This window comes from Ixodes scapularis, unplaced genomic scaffold (genome assembly GCF_016920785.2).
Source record: "Ixodes scapularis isolate PalLabHiFi unplaced genomic scaffold, ASM1692078v2 PGA_scaffold4__175_contigs__length_147842914, whole genome shotgun sequence".
Classification (NCBI taxonomy): domain Eukaryota; kingdom Metazoa; phylum Arthropoda; class Arachnida; order Ixodida; family Ixodidae; genus Ixodes; species Ixodes scapularis.
This window is the reverse complement of record NW_024609879.1, coordinates 98,449,970-98,467,084: the sequence shown is the minus strand read 5'-3', so window position 1 is coordinate 98,467,084 and position 17,115 is coordinate 98,449,970. Positions and strand designations below refer to the sequence as shown.

Sequence of the window (17,115 nt, the reverse complement as noted above, 5' to 3'; positions counted from 1 at the left end):
TACTGTCCAGTCGTAGACATGGCCGCCGGTTACTGGCAAATAGAAACGGAACCGAGTGACAAAAAGAAGACCGCTTTTGACACATCAAGGGGGCACTATCTGTGGAAAAGAATGCCACTGGGACTGGTTAATAGTTCCGCCCTTTTTCAGCGTAAGGCGGATGCAATTTCTGCCGGTACTCTGGGCAAGACATGCTACTTCCATCGACTCAGACAATTAATCGTCACTTCACTGTCGCGTCGTGCAAGCAACTGAAAAAAAGGCCAGCGTTCAAGGCACAGTGTTATGTAAGAAAAGTAACAGTGAACAGTTCCAGTCCCGATCGAAGTACCCACCTTGTGCAGAGCTTGTGAGCTCCGTTGATATGGCCCGGCCACTAGAAAGAGCTGATTTCGCGCTCCTTCAGCGCGTAAGCTATTCAAGGCTATTGCATTCCGTCACTTCGCCGTCCTGTATACTGCGCGAGCGCTCGAGGCATTGCCGTACCCGATGACGTGTAAACAAACTTAAACGGGGTGAAATCAGGGTGGTGTTAATATTGCGAACGCTAGCCTGCATCGCCAAAAAGTAAGTAGCGGTGTGTTAGAAACGATTTCTCATTAAACTCAGCACATCTACGAACCTCCAACGAAGTTAGCCCTGTAAACAGGAGAGCTCACAATTGGTTTTTAATTGTATTGTAATGTCACTAGTTTTAGTCTGAGGTAATTTATAAATCTATAATAATAAAAGTAATTAATTATAATTTATAAATAATTACTTTTTGAAAGTAGTTTAGCCATCTCTGGCTAGCGCAGACCAGAGCCGTAGATGTAGCGAGTTTGGCCATTTGTTGGGAAGAATAGAAAACAAAGGACGAGGCGCCATCGGCCGAAAGTGGGCTGGGCGTGTTCCAGGGCGTCTTTGGAAATTCGAATGTGGCCAACCAGAAACCGGAAATAATGCCCTGGTGGGGGTCGCGAGAAACAATCTTGATAGGTGCGTCGAAGTAACTCTGGGTGACTGAAAGTATGGTGCACGTGATGTTTCCATGACGATCATCCAAATTCATGGTGGAAGAGTACTACTAGCGGAACGATCGACATAATTCGTACGCTAGGCGCCGATTGCCGGGATTTTGTCATTCGAGCAGTCACACTCTGTCCGAGCAAAACCGACTTGAGTGGCACATTCGTTTCTTACATCTTTCTGCATGATCATGATAGAAACATCGCGTGCACCCTATATTCAACCAAGAAGAGTTACTACATTGAACTCTCACGCGCTTATTAAAATAATATACCTATGAATAAAACAGTTTCTCGCTACCACCGCTAGGGGACTCTTTTCGGCTTCTGGTTGGTCAAGAGAGCATGTCGAGCCCTCTTTCTGAGTCTGGTGCACGCCCTGGCTCTGCCCGCGCCTCCCATTCACCAAAATCTCTCTATACAAGGCCCTGGTGTGCGTCCGGTGCATCGAGCCTGTTGTCTGACACAACCTGCCAGTCGTGCCAGCGAACGCGCGGCAGCCTCCGGCATCGTCTGCTATTCCACCTCCGTCTATTGTATATCAAAGATTTCCATGACAGTGACATCGCGGCACAATACCGCGCCGACACACCACCGCGGTGTCCACGTGTCGTAAAAACTTGTTTACCGCCTCCGGCGCCTCCTAACGAGGGCACAATTGCGTGTTTCGCTAACGAGAGACTGCGCGCCGTTCTCTGTCCGATAGGCTTTTAATCAGCGCCGATGGTATACGAGGAATATGCCTGTGCGGTGCTTGCTAATCATGCAAGCCAGTAAGACGCGTTCATGAAAGCGGCGCGTCGGCATTTGTTACCGCCTGTGTCAGTCTGCTGTTCCGCCTTCTTCTAAAAACGTCTGCAACGCTCGCAAGACGTGACCATAGAAGCGGCGTCCTAGCTTTTTACCATGCACGAGCCACTGTCCAATACAAGTGTCTTTAAGCGTGTGTCGATGTTCAGTGAGAAAGAACTGAGAGGACTAAAAATGCAAAAACAATTAATGTGCAGTTCTTTTATATTTTCTGTTCTTGTTTCTTTCTCATGGCATCCAGGGGGAAAGAGGGTAAGCGTCATGGTGCACAGCTAAAACGCGACCTAAAAATATTCGCTTCGGCAGGCCAGGTGCACTGCAGTATTTGAGAGCCACTTGCCTGTCGAAGCGAAATGACGGTTGTATACCTGGACAAACTTGCCTGTCGAAGTGAAATGGCGGCAACATACCTGGAGCCTCCAACCAAATGGCTCGCAAAATCTTACCTGTTAGGTATCTTCTCAAAATTAAACCGTTGTTCTTATTAGGACGGTTGCGCAATTCAAAAGGCAGCGAGGCCACTTTTACGGGAACCGACATTTTTATTCATCATCAATACGCGCCAAAAAACAAATATATCATTTGTTTGTAATATTGCCTTAAATTTATATATAAACAAGGAAAACAAAGAAAAAGCAAGACATACTATTTATTCAGTCTACAAAAAGCACACACGTGCCATGACACTATACATTTATTTAGTACGAACAGTGAAGTCCCAGCGAGTAGTGGCAACTTTTTTACAACTTTAACCTTTGGAAACATGTAAATCTGTTTACGCTACTGCATTGAAGATAGAAAAAAAAACGCTGTCATGTTCCGAACTTATGGCCAGCGTTGATCACCTATCAGGGTTTGTGCACCGGGCACAAATATATACTAAGTGCTTGGCTTAGCTGTGCGCACGTGCAACTCAAGACACCAGGTGGACCGCTTGTGCTGGCAGATGGCGCCACAAGTACGCGAGGCCACGCGCTCCGCTGGTTCATTTGGTTTCGTTAAGCACTGTACTACCGGGTTGGAATGAAATGCGAGCAGTTACGGAACTCGCATAGCACCGGGGGGAAGCGCCCAAGCTTGGGTTGTGTTGCGCAACGCTCAAACACATTGGACTAGGACGCACACCCTCGCTTCCCCCCACTCTCCACCCGGCAATTTTATGTTTCCAGAGTCCTCCAGGATACGCTGTATCTGTCGACGACCACGCGCTCCGCAGTTAGCATTTTATTTGAACCCAATGTACACGCCGTGTATAATACAAAGTTTGTAAAAATGTAGTTAGTGCACGCAACACCCTCTTAAGGTCCTTTACCTTGAAAACAAAAAGGATTCTATTATACAGCGTGTTTGTTTTCACTTGTACTAGTTTTTACTTGCTTCTTACTTGATTTTACTTTACATACATGGGTTCTGTCTTCACTGTGTTTTTAACTTTTTGATTTATATTAACTGTTTTTTTTTCGGTTCCGCGGAGCTTCTTGTGTGGCTGAGTGTCAATTTGAGAATTTGATTGCAGGTGCCCCACCGAAAACAAAAAGTATAATTGTCTTCAAAATCGATTTCAGGATTCCAGCAAAGAATCCGATTAAATTTACTATTCCATAATCTAGTTGGCCAACAGTTATACTGCCTTAATTGGGGAGAGGGGAGGAAGATAGGAAGTGTTTGTCGATTTGTTGTTTTCATTCTGTTCCAAATTTTTTGCTATGTCATTATTTTTATTCCTAAAGTCACTGGAACATTTTCCGAAGCACACGCATATTTTCGATGTCTAGCTTTAAATTATATGTCTCTATATTTTCGTTGCATTGTCGTCCCCTCTAAAATAATGCCCCGGCAAAGGGAAATGTAGGTACCTAAGTAAATAAATAAATAACAAAGCGAGCTTCGCTAACGTCAGACGGAGCAGTATTCATGACAATCAATCGGCTAATTGACTAAAATTACCTTATGAACTTTTAAAGTATTGGTTTTATTATTCATGTGCAAATTACAGTTTTAAAGCCAATTACTAATAATGACAACAACGTATATAAGCTTTCGCATATTTGGCGGAAGATAAAAAAATGCCAGCATAGAAGCGCGTTTGATTATTTTGGTAGTGCGTTCTAAATAATCTGCAGAAGAGTGACTGGCACTTTGTCGTTATCTTGGCAGCGTCCGGTCGACGCTTTCACCAACCGCGCGCTGCCGAAATAATGAGAATAGGGGACAGGCACGGTTACATCGATCAGGTAAACAACGCCTACTAAACAACAAAAATAATCCCAGTTTCTTAAGTACGCTGTTATAGCTGTAGTACCACATACCAGAAATGTGTATGTTGAAAGCTATTTTAACGAGCCGTGCTTAGACACGTTCTGACGCAGTATGGCGAATACAATTCCAAACAATACAATTAAATTGAAGTTTCGCGCGCACCAAGCAACAAAATAGCCGCGCATAACATGCAGGCGAAGAAAAGTGTTTTGTGAAGTGAAATATTGCACCAAGAATCTTAAGCAAGGCATTAAGAATAGTCGATACATGGCGAGTAAAGTTCAATGCTGAGTCCACCAAAATTCCAAGATCACGAGTCACAAACACACGGGCATTGGCAATGCAGTCTAAGGTGTATGTAAATACAAATGTGTCATGCTTCCTGCTCAGCTGCATTACCATTGTTTTCAACTCGTTCTGAACGAGGGAGTTGTGTTAACACTAATGAGACAGTGCTCAGGTGTCAACTTGAAGCACGCAGTCAAAAAGAGAGCAAATGCAACGAAACAGCTTAGTGTCCCTATTGAAAATTCCATCAAGGTACGTAATTTGGGACACTGACTGCCAGTCAGCAGCCTTGGTGGAACGTGATAGACCATCAGACGTCATCTGATGGTCCATCAGATGACGTTTGACTGCCACTGCCAAGGGAATTTCATCAACAAGGGCGGCATTTATATAAGAGTAAAGCTATACGACCTTTTTGGATTTACGGCTGCAATTCACTGGGCAACATGTGTGTTGGCGCTACAACCCGCGAACCAAGAAGGAAATCCTGCCATACGATTCCGCCCACTCCAAACTTGTGAAACGAAATATTGCCACGTCATGCCTCCAACCTTCACTGTACAGGTCCTGTCACCATGCCATTCTTGACAGCTATGAAGCCCAGGTCAAGCGACTTTTAGGAGCAGGATTTCCTCTCTCTGTTTTGCTTGGTGTCTCTCAGACACTCTTGAAAAAAGTCAAGAGCGGCCGGTTCTCAGGTACCAAAAGTAAAGCCTAAACAAAGGCCTCAGGTTGTCCCATATTTACATAAGGTTTCACACAATTTAAAAAAAGTGGCTAATCGGTTCAATGTGCCAATGGTTTTTTCAGCGCCTCAAAAATTAGCACAACTTTGCCCGCGCGTAAACCAGGCAAGCAGTAAAAAGATGTCATGTACTGTTAAGCATGTCAACAAGTTCGTGGATTGCGTTGTGGGTGTCATCTACAAAGTTCCATTGTCATGCGGACAAGTTTACATTGGACAATCGGGACGCTGCGTCAACGAGAGAATGCGTGAGCATGCGAATTCCCTGCGGTCAATGACCGGAGGTCACTTGTACGTACATTGCAGAGACTGCCAGTGTCACCCCGTCTTCCAAAATACCTTAATCATTGGCAGGGGGCGCACAAAAGTGCAAAGAAAGGTGCTGGAGGCGCATGCTATCGAAAAAGCTGGCGCGGGGCACTTCGTCAGCCAACCTTCTGTTTATCTTCACAAAAAAGAGATAGATTTTATAGATGACTGGTGAGCGACACGCCATTGGTTGTTTCCGCGTTGGTTGACTGTGTGGTGTTTTCTTGCTTGAGCCTTTTTTAATAAAACTTCAGTTGATAGTCAGCGCTTGTCCTGTGCTCTTCTCTCGTCTTCTTCGTCTTTTTGCGCGCTGTTTTCCAATTTCAGAAGTCATGAACCAACTCGCTTGCATCGCCACCTTGCTACGTTTCAGCAAGGCAAACAACGGTGAAAGAGCTGCTTATAGCTTCGGATATAAATTCTAAAAACTTACTTTCAGCGCCCGGAAACTTTTCTCATATAAATCGATGTGCCCAAATTCTCGATCTGCCAGCTCGACCTGTCTCGGGCCATCTTCCGTACACTGTCTTTTCAGACGGTTGCGATTGTACTTTTAGAGCGTCAAAGTGGCGAAAAAAGAAGAACCCCTCCGGACAAATGTCCTGTGTACTGATTTTATCAAATTAATTGGTTTTGGTGTGCGTATGTTTAGAGAGCCGAAAATTAGTCTGTCTCAAAGGGGATCTGGTATTTCTGCTGCAGAGGAGAAATTTAGCCAGCCCATTACAACCGCTAGCCACGCATTAGTAATACACGACCGCTTGTCGGTGTGATCCTCATCTAGAACTAAAAGGGCAACTATGGGGATTGAACATAGAATGCCTGGGTTCTGCAGCGCGAGCTTTCGATCCACGTGCTACGAGCCGGGGTGAGCTAACACAGCCGGCCAATGATCCCCGGTTCCTAATTTTCTCAAAATTATCGCTCTTAACAGAGACATGAAAGGTTGAGTTGCTATTATATTTTATCAAAAGCTTAGCGCACGTCGTTAAATTGCCTTTCAAAACATTTGTCGGGAATCTCGAGATGCCCGATTCGATGGTACTTGGGTCAAGCCGGGCCATAAATACTGCACGCTGTCTTGACTGACGTGGCAGGGTGTCGTCTCGCTAGAGCTATACGGCAAGCAGCCGGGGTCTTTCACGTACGCAAGGGGCCATAGAACCGCACCTCGGTACAATATACCCGTTAATATTAAGATCGTCAGAAATGAGGGTTGATCGCAGAACCCCTGAGTTTAGCTGTGAGAAATAAAAATGTTCCACACACACACATCCGCGCACAAACCCGGGCAAACATATTCATGCGAATCAACATTGTAAATAACCCGGTAAAAACCCGGGAAGAAAGCCATCTCTGACATACAAAGACACATAAGACTGCTACCGAGTAGCAATGCGAAAGCACTCGTATACGTAGCGTATTCCTACAAGTTGCGCGCCGCGCTGAGCCAGGTCGGGCGACCTCTGCGTAGGCTCTGCGGCCGGCCGCTCTGCAGAGCCCGGCCACCCTCTCCCTCTTACCGGCGACCGGGCCGCTGCGTCATGAAATGGGCTTCTCCGTGGGGTGGCGTTCCTTGGAACTATGCCTCGCGGCAGCCAATGGGAGTTTTTTTTAATCTATTCGCTGCTACAGACTACAGGCTTCCCTCCATGGGACAGTTAAAGCTTTCGCATTAAAACACAACAAGAAAAAATAATCCAACTGTGCAAATATACTATCAACTACCTTGTTTTTTTTGGGAGGGCATTCTCGTCCTAATTGGCAGTGGCGTATATGGTTCAGGTCATAAGCAGGTAAAACCATTCAGAAAATGTTAAATGCTACCACAGATTATATCATCCTTGACCACACACCAAGCATTTGTAACCCCAAATTAATTGTTAGGTTCAGCCAATTAAGGCAGCCCGATGTCACTCCACAAATTCATGACGTCGCTTCCTTTTGGCCTAAACGCAATCCAGTCCTTCATCCGTTGAATATCTTCGGGTGAGAAGTGGTTTTTGTAGTCTCTAGGAATACCCTTGCGAACGAAGTTCTCTTTCTGCACAATCATTTCCTTACCACTAAACGTCTGACCGAATATCTAAAGATTTGAGCTGCCTTTTAGGTGGGAGAGCAAGGTGATTAGGTATCATCTCCTTAGCGCCGTCGTTCACTTGCTTCTTGAGGCCTTCCAAGCTAGTGGATTTGACCACTTTCTCGAGCAACGAGTCGTCGGTTCTCAGCTTTTGACAATACTCCTCCCCTAGAAGGTCTGCAATCTTTAGAACGCAAGCCGCGGTGTCCTTCTTTAAGTCTTCGTATCTTAAGAAAAGGGCATTCGAATCTTTTCGGTGTTCGTACCAGGAAAGCAAGTTCTCAAAATACTCTCCGCAGCCAACTTGTCCGGCGAGGAACAACTCGAGGAACTGGTCGAAGGTTGCGTCTTCTACCCCATAGTGAGGGATACTTTTGCAATGGTGGTAGAAGGAGACACAGCAGTCTTACGGGTTTCTAGCCACGCATATGTACTTGGCCTTCTCCGAATAAGGCTGCTTGTGGAATGGAAGGTGGCACTTGATGGCACCTGGTCGCGCCATTTTCTCCGCCGCTTCGGCACCCAAGAACTCTAACCAATTAGACATCAGCGTGAATTCTGTGAAGTCCTTCGGGAGGGCACCGTCGTTCAGGATGCAGTGCACGATGTACTGAGTCCACGTCGTGCCCGACTTCGGGTAGGTGACGATAAAGATGTCGTCGGACCGGGGTTTGTAGGACAAAGCGGATCGCACGGTGTCCTCATCGAGGAAACTGCTGTGGTGCAGGGTGTCACAAAAAAAAAAAAAAATTACACTGTCTTTTTTACCGCAAAAATAAACTAGGCATCGCCGAACACTCATTCTCCGCCCAAAAGTAGCGCTAGAGGTCACAACCAGATGCCAAAGTTTCAGCCCGATCCGATAACTTAATCAACAGTTATAAGCGATTTTCTGAAAATTCCAATAGGAAAATGGTGGCCGATGGCGTTTTCGAACACATGGGACTCTATGGCACCAGAAACCGAAAACAGGCAAAAATGGGTTCCATTTTCCCATTGAAATTTTCAGAAAATCGCTTATAACTTTTGATTAATTTATCGGATCGGGCTGAAACTTTGGCATCTGGTTGTGACCTCTAGCTCTACCTTTGGGCGGAGAATGAGCGTTCGGCGATGCCTAGTTTATATTTGCGGTAAAAAAGACCGTGTAAATTTTCTTTTGTGACACCCTATAGAAGCCATCCAGTTCCTTGAAGAGAGGAGCGAAATTTACGCCCTGTCCAGATGACATTTCTCCTGCTTTATCCTGCAAATTGGAAGAGAAAGTGTTTGAACTCTTCTGGTCACCAGCAGTCTAAGAAAAACGGGGTTTGGTGAGTATCGGGCATGTCACTATCGCTGTGCTGTTAATAAGCTGGCGAAATTATCTAACAAAAGTTCCTAAGAACGAATCATAAAGCGGGAAGCGTCAACGTATTTAGGCAGGCCTTACTTGTCTAAAGTTGCTCGCACTTCTAATCTTACCCGGATCTTTACATAAACATTTCCTGATTGCTTCTGAAAAAAGTTTCTTAGAATATAAAGTAAAAAAATAAGATACGGTATTCTTTACCTAGAACGAGGTCATTCAGCCATTTTTCGTGACTATAACACCCATATTATTATTATTACTGATTTATGAAGTGCAATTTCAAAGAGGACAGACTGCCGGGTATTGAAAGCCGTCAAAGACTCGTGCGTGAGTGAACTAAAATGGTGAGTGTGAAGGATGCGTGTTTCGAGGGAATACTAAAAGTAAACCTCAAAAGTACACTGGAACACTACAATACGCCGTTTCACTTTACGGTGTTCGGATATACGAGACCCCAGAGCGAATTCATAGCTGGAAGTATGTCCCATGATGTCCCCGTTGCGAGGAGCAACGCGCAGTACGCGACTCACGTGACACGATGACTCGTGTCGCCCACAGCTCTATGTCTACTAACAGAGGGTATGTGCACTAGATTCTTTACCTGAACCTTCTCGATTGAGCGCGGGGCAAAGATTGGGTAGTGATTGAACACCACCCTGAACATAACGCTGACGCGCCGTTCGACGTCGAGGGTCAAGCGCAGTGTCAAAACGCAGACAAACAATCTACGTTGTTGTTGTCCCCATCGCTGTAGTCCTTAATTTAGCTACTAGAGGCGCCACGGCTGGATCTTCTTCCAATTGCGGATGCACGTCACGAAGTTTGCCATCACTCCCCGCTTGACCGATCAAATGTTGCTGAGCTAACGCTGGTATCTGCCTTGATTTTAACTCAAGCATGGAACCTTTTGCTATCAAAGGCTTCAGAGCAATATTTATATCATAAAATCGCCAAGTTGATTACTCGGTCTTTTGGTGTTTGTCGATAAGTTCATAAGATAAAAAAATGACACGCAGCACACTTTATCTACAGTCAGCTCCGAAATCAGCCCTGGATGAGCAACAGTTAGCTGTAAGAGAGGTACACAAATATAAAGAGCCGCTGAAACTACCTTTGTGCGCACCTTAGCCTAGTCACATAGCACAGCATTGTTCTCTTAGATAGCGCTGGGTGCTTTCGAATCCACGAGCTCACTATGCCCTTGCAATAATTTATCCGTCTGTACATCAAATGATCAAAAGCAAGCACCTGTGTGGAATGTATTCAAAAGTTAACGCAAGGACAATCAAATTTAAATACGCTTCAATTATTTATTTGATGCCAATTTATGCACAAACGCTATTTTATTGTTGTGCTTTATAATTAAAAAAATGTGTCTGGGGACACGGCTCCAGGAATTGGAACTCCGCCATTGACGTTCGGGTGGAATCCAGCCCCAGATCCAAACAATATGGTCCGGGACTAAATTGTGCCTGTTAGAGCCACTAGATGAGCTATGCTTAGAAAATCGGCACTCTGTTCCCAGATATTGTTGTGGGCGCGGTCATATTGGTGCCTGTGCAGAGCAGACGGAACTGCCGACCGTCATGATTCAAATGTGCGACTTCTTCAACATTAGCGTCGGTGTTAGGAAACTCGTGTGATATGCTTTTCTCTGCCGCGAACTATTGAAACATTCGTGAAGGTCGGTAAAGCGTTTTTTGGGATTTTAGATAAGGATTAAAAAAAGTGGTAACCATGATTTTAATACACAAGATGGGTAAGTGTAATCACTCTGAGGAGTAGCTTATTTAGTGGCACCAGTCCCTGTCCCATACCTGTCAGGTTTTAGGATTTTATCGTAAAGTGTCCGCTTTCCAGCGTTTTCTTACGGTTATCGTATTAACAACAATATTTGTAGGATTTTCCGCACCCCGTGTAAAAACAAAAGTTTTTGTTTAAGCTGCATCTCGCCTGTTTACAAGTTGGGGTTGACAAAGCTGGTACATCGACTTGTATGCCAGGAGGCGCAAGCTACCGCTCTTCGTTGTGAGGTGAGTGTTGTAAGGGGCGGTATAGCCGCTAACCAACGTTGCCGCTTACATCCATCCATCCATCTTAATCTAAAACTGTGACGTCACGCGTGACGTCACGCGTGACGTCACGAGGGTTACGAGTGACGTCACAAGGTGCCAGGGAAGGAGGGGGAGGAGGAGAGGAAAAGAGTGAAAGGAGGAGGAGGGAGGAGGAGAATGGAGGAGGGGCAGAGGGAGGAGGGGGTGCACGAGGAGGAAGGGAGGAGTAGGGGACCAGGAGGTAATACGGAGGAGCAGGAGGGGCATACCCTCCTCTCCGTACTTTCTCCTCCTCCTCCTCAAGAGCTGAGCTCTAATTCGGCATTGCAGGGAGTAGTAAACGTCGTCTTTTTTGTCTATTTTTCCTTTTTTTCAACCTTCCCCATCAATAGAAGAAACACCGATTAGCGCCACTGCATCGCAGCGGTCAAGTTCGATCACATCTATCATCGCTGTTTGATGTTTGATGTGAAGTCCCGTTTTGCCTTCGATTTAGAACTCTATAGATTGCCAACTGGTGATGCGTAAGTTATAAATCTCTAGCTGGCCCTTCTCCGTGTGGCTGTGAGTGCCATAGGCGGCTTTTGTTTCTCCCGTGTGCGTTCATGTTGCCGGTGCCAGGAAAACAATATACGTCCATCTTTTAACGCTATGCCCGCGCATTCGTTCACTACATGGCGGTCTGAATCAGTAAAGGGATCAAGGCGCCAGCTGCCACCAAAAGAAGAAAGACAGACGCGCCTAGTGTCGCTTCAACAAGCAAGTTGTTCTTTGTTGACAGCCACTTGTGTGGTCATTTTTGTATCAAAATGTTAGTTTCACAGACAAGAAGGCAAAGTCTTGTTCTCCGTGTATACTGCATGGGCAGGGTTAAAGTGTTGTCCTGCGAGGTGTCGGCGCCACTCCAGCCCATCTCCGAAATGTGGCTGCTCCCAAAATTTACCGCCAAAGGCTCCACGTTCTGAGTAAGCCACTGAATGTTCAGTTGCGAGCCGTCACTGTGAAGTGTGCAGACGGTTCGAATATCTTGACGCGCAAGTTGTATTTTGCGTCTCTATGTTTTTTTATGATTTTGAGGAGCCTGTATATCGGAAGACAATGGCAGCATTGATTAGAATGCGGAAAAGAAAAGGACGCTGCTGGTCGATGGTTGCGGGATCCAAGAAAAAGTCTCTTGATAAGGAAAAGCCACTAGAATTATCGGAGAACATCTGCAGCGCAACAGGAGAAAATCTTGAACGATGAACCACTCAGAAATCTGAGAAATCTGGTTTGGTAGGCACATCTTTCGATTTGTGTATACATATATTGTGCTCGTTTGTGCGTATGTTTGGGGGTGTGTATGGGCGTATGAGTGTTTGTCACATTCAAAATGTTCTAACGTTTTACAACTATACCAGCCTACGTCACCTTGTTTACCTTGGTGATGAGGATAACGCAATTGTACAACAGCATTACGCTTTTTTAAATCCTTTTAGACATCCGCCAAAGGTATATAATAACGTTTTAAAAACTCATTTTCTTCTTAGCTTAATTTTGTCGATTTTTATGTATTTCATTTTGTGTGTACGCAAACGCTTACCTCTGGCAATTCTTTACGGTATAAGAGTGTTTTATTATACATAAATATAACTTAACTATATCCTTTGCCACTAATATATCTCGCGTTAGAGCACTACAATCTTCTATTGAACATTTAATTTCCTGTTATATATTATTAACTATTCAGCTGCTTTAATAACTTTTGTCCCTTTGCGAAAAGAATAATTGAAGGGTCACCCAATTCTGGCGCATTTGCGTCCAGAAGTTTTATTCTGTTATTAAAGAGTGTTGAATTTCGCGACAACTTAAGATCTACAAATTAACAAACTAACGGTACACTTAGCATAGCAGCTCGTATGGGTTCAGTACCGGACGTCGACACTTCATAATTAATTAATAATCGGTAGATTTAGTATCTGTGACAAATAAATAACCGAATAGTAAAGGTTGAAGGAAGACCACCTACTAGCTGGAACACTCCTAATGGTAAAATTGATCGCACTGAATCCTAGACAGCGAGAAGTTAGTTCAACTTAAAACGACATGTGTGTCTGCGCTGTTGAGGGGAAAAAAATTAACAAACGCCAAGCTAACTCTTAACATATACTTGTTCGATTATTGTTCCTTTCTGAAAACCTTGTGGTGTATTACATCATCTATACAGCATACCCATAGGACATTATTGTTAATAATTAAATAGGTTATAGGTTAAGCGCAACTATATTAGCAGTAAACAATGTTTTCGTAATTAGGGCGTTTTCTTTAGGACCCGATCAACGCTAAACGAAATAGACCGAGTTCGTCTGAAACTTGCATGAAATATTTTTTTTCCTTTATTGCAATAGATACAGGTATTAAATTGTTTACAGATCCACGCAGAACCAACCTGAGACTGCGAAATGAACCGTGGCACAGATATATTAGCCGCGGTGCTTTAGAGACCAGTGTACACATCTCTACTTCCAGCCAATTGAGTGTGACTCATTCCGAGAAAGCTCCACTCGAAACTCTAAATGTATTCGAACATTCTGAAGTAATATAATCTATGTGAAAGCAATAGGTACCATAGGAACACGACGCCTTCGTCTTGCGATTGCAGATAAAGCGAAACTGCGGAGGGTGGTCTGAACGCATCAACCTGGAATATATTCAATTCGAGTCAAAGAAAAACGGGGCTTGGCCAACCCTGTATATGTCATTACCCCTTCGCCATCAATACGTACAATATGGTATGTAGCACATGTGTTTGCACTACTTGGCATGCCTGCAATGTAGCAACCACACAAAAACGCGTTTGTCTCCATGAGATTAAAATGGAATATTTTAATAATAGAATAAAGATAACAACTCTGCATTTTTCGTGGTTTTATTGACTGAGATATCCTTAAAGGGCAACTCCGCTTCATTTTTGATATTGAGAAAACTATGTAGCCCTCTTCAGTATCATACAGGAAGACTCCATGTCAAATATTACGATCTACTTCCGTTTATATATTTAATAAACTGGCCAAAAAACCTTCAATTGAGCCAAGTCGCCGAAATCTGCGAAATCAAACGTGCGGCGCGAGGCGCAATCATCAGCGCAGTCAATGCCACGGAGCTGGAGCGGCCAACGTTGAACCACTATGTCAGAGGCATGACTACGTCATTCTCACGTTTTGCTTGTTTTTACTTCTCAAAGCGAAAGTGAGCGATGACGTCATGAGTTTCTCCTCCCGGTGTTGGCTGACCGGGCGTTCACGTGATCACCGTAACACGGATGCACTAGTTTGCGCTGCCCTTCGCGCTTATCGGTCTGTTTCTCCGCTCCCCTTCTCCTCTTTCGTCTTCTCCCCTTCCCCCCTCCCCCGGTCCATCACCGTGCGCGCCATGCGAAGCGACCTGCCCGCGCCCAATAATAATAAAAAAAAAAAAAGACCTGCCCGCGTTGCGTGTTTTGTTTCTCGCTCTCGCCCGAACGTCGCAAGACCACGTGGTTCGACGTGACGTGGCCATGACTCTGACGACCCGAGACCAATGTTGCCTGACGCAACCGAAGTTTCGGTTTCGGTATCTGCTGATGTTTAAATTAGGATTACACAAATAATGTTCCACATTTCGCGAATCCGAAGACGTAGAGTTGTTTAGTAATGCTTTGTGAATGTGAATCACATGGAAGCCTAAATTTTTCGGAAGTGAGCGGAGTTGCCCTTTAAAGGATTACAGAAATCTTTTGCCGGCTTTTGCTTTTGCTTTTGTGAATTTTATTTTATGTTTTAATGACTTGGTTCTTTTATGTTTAGCTGTGCAAGGCGTGATAACTATATTATCAAAATATTGTTTTTCCTCTTTTTCTTTTTATGCATGCTGGGAAATAATTGCGTCGCTGACTGAGCTTCTCAACCGCTATCTTTTTCTGAAAAACGGAGAGGGGGGAGAAACATAGCTTACTGAATCCTCTACATGCCGTATCGTCACGCACACAGGTTGTATTAAACGGCACTTTGGGGGAACGTGTCGACAATTAAAGAAGAGTTGAGAAAATACGGATTGCAGCATGGGCGGTGGTGACTGCTTCGACCTAGTTCCAAAATGTGGGCAGCATAAATTGCATCTCAATCGTGGCACGAGACGTTTATGGCTGTATTTACATGAATGCGACTGTAGAGCATTGCATCAACATTTGACTAGTTTGCTTGGTAGCAGATGGGTCGAAGACGATGAAGTAGGAAGACAGGCTGCGTGCGATTGGTCCCTGCTCGATTCAAAATGCTACACTAGCATTCATGCAAACGTAGCCATTTAGCCCCAGTCATTGTGTTTGCGTTGTATCGAAGTAAAACACCTCATCTCGAGTAAAGTCGCTATAATTGTTTCCCTTTCCAAGTACGACTGGCGTGCAAACATAAAACAGACTCCCAACACTCGTATGCACAACGTGAGCGCTGGAACCGTCACTCGTGTAGTTAAAAGTCCGTTTTAACTGTTGCCGAGCGTCTGAGTCGCAATTTTTTCTTTGTAGCGCTTCGATCGAGCCATAACGAAGTCAGAATACAAAAGGTATTGGCGCTGTCTTTCAGAAGCGTATACGGATGTACGTCGACACATGATTGCAAATTAACCCGGAAGCCAAAAGACGCAAAGGTTGCTTCTACTGCAATTCAAAGACATATCAAGACTCTAAGTCCATTCACAAAGTTTTTTTTTTTTTTTTTTTTTTTACTGAGTTTGGCTTTGTTACGTCGAGGTAAAAATACGACTCACCTCGAGACCCTTTTTATTTGCGTAGCGCGCCAAGTTAGAGCTTGAAACTGATAAATACCGGTCACAGGTAGCAGGGATGTCCAGGTATTCCGCGAGCACAACTCAACGTCCGTCGACGCAAAGTAGCCCCAATCAACGCTGCCGTGTGAACCACGAGAAACGAACCGAGGTGACCGAACGACGAATCCATGACGTCTCTTTTAACTGCTTTAATGGGAAAACAAACAGACATCAAGCACATCTACAACGTCCAAGAATCAACCTGCGCCTCCATACCAAGTGAAAGTACTGGACAGGGTTGGGCAGTATCGCGATACAAATGTATCGCAATAGTATTTCAGAAATACATTTCGTATCGGTATTTCTGTATCGCGATGTATTTTTTTCACCATTTCTGTATCGAAATACATTTAAAATGTTTCTTTGTATCGCGATACAATCAGGATGAAATGTATTTCGTTACATTTCTTAAAAAAAACTCCCCCCATCGAAAAAAAAAAAAAAGTCCGAACGTATTTTTTTTTTCCTGAGGGCACCACAGTCAAGGAGATGCTGGGGCATTGTTTCTGTGCTGACCCAAGGTTCCTTCCGATTCTCCAAGCTATTTTTATATGCGTCCTCCTCTCTCTTCTGAGAAGTGTTGCCTAGGCGGGGACTCGAACCAGGTGGCGTGCCAGGAGTGGAGTCAGAGCATCTTCTGCCGCAGGTCCTTAGGTAGGGATTTCTTGAGTCATTGTTTGCTGGCATCCAATGCCCGCTGCTCACCGTCTCTCTCGCCTTAGCCTACAGAGTACACCCAGCCGGCAAAGCTGAGTCACATTCAGTTGCAGCACGAGCCTGGCGGTGGTTGACTTGAAATAGTAGGAAGACTCACGCTGGGAAGTTCAAGACATATTCGAATGCATCTGCGGGTGCGCCCGTAACATTGCACGGCTCAAGGGTACGTCATCAGCCGACGTGAACGTGACCCGCTGCTGTGGTGACCCGAAACCCAGAAGGAGGCCAAAAGTGGCCTCGCTATGCCATCCCAGACTACGTACTCCCGCTACTCGTCTCGAGACCGCTGTTTCTCGGACAGCTCGCACCTGTGCCGGCAATATCAGCTCGCAATCCTACACTCTAAAACCGGTCCCTCATAAAAAACGCTGTCCCTCTGATTTTAGAGGGGACAACAATGCTTTCAGGGGGACAGCCCTTTTTAAGAGGGAAATTGAAAAATAAAATAGCAACATCTAGAGGGACACCAACATATTAGGAGGGACCAAGGAAACCGTTTCGTTAGTCCCTCTGAACAGGAAAGAAAGACAAAAAGATTCACGCGTGTCCCTTCATCTTAAGAGGGGACCGGTCCCTCTTAACTGGACCAATGTAGTTCGGTCAGGAGGAGGGGGGCAGGCGCACTAATCCACGGCAAAGAGTTCGGACGG

General features: G+C 44.9%; 1 pseudogene; it reads right to left on the bottom strand.

Moving 5' to 3' along the window:
• Window positions 1–7,315: 7,315 nt before the first annotated feature.
• LOC115315949 lies at window positions 7,316–8,729 on the bottom strand (annotated as a pseudogene).
• Between the last annotated feature and the right edge of the window lie 8,386 nt (window positions 8,730–17,115).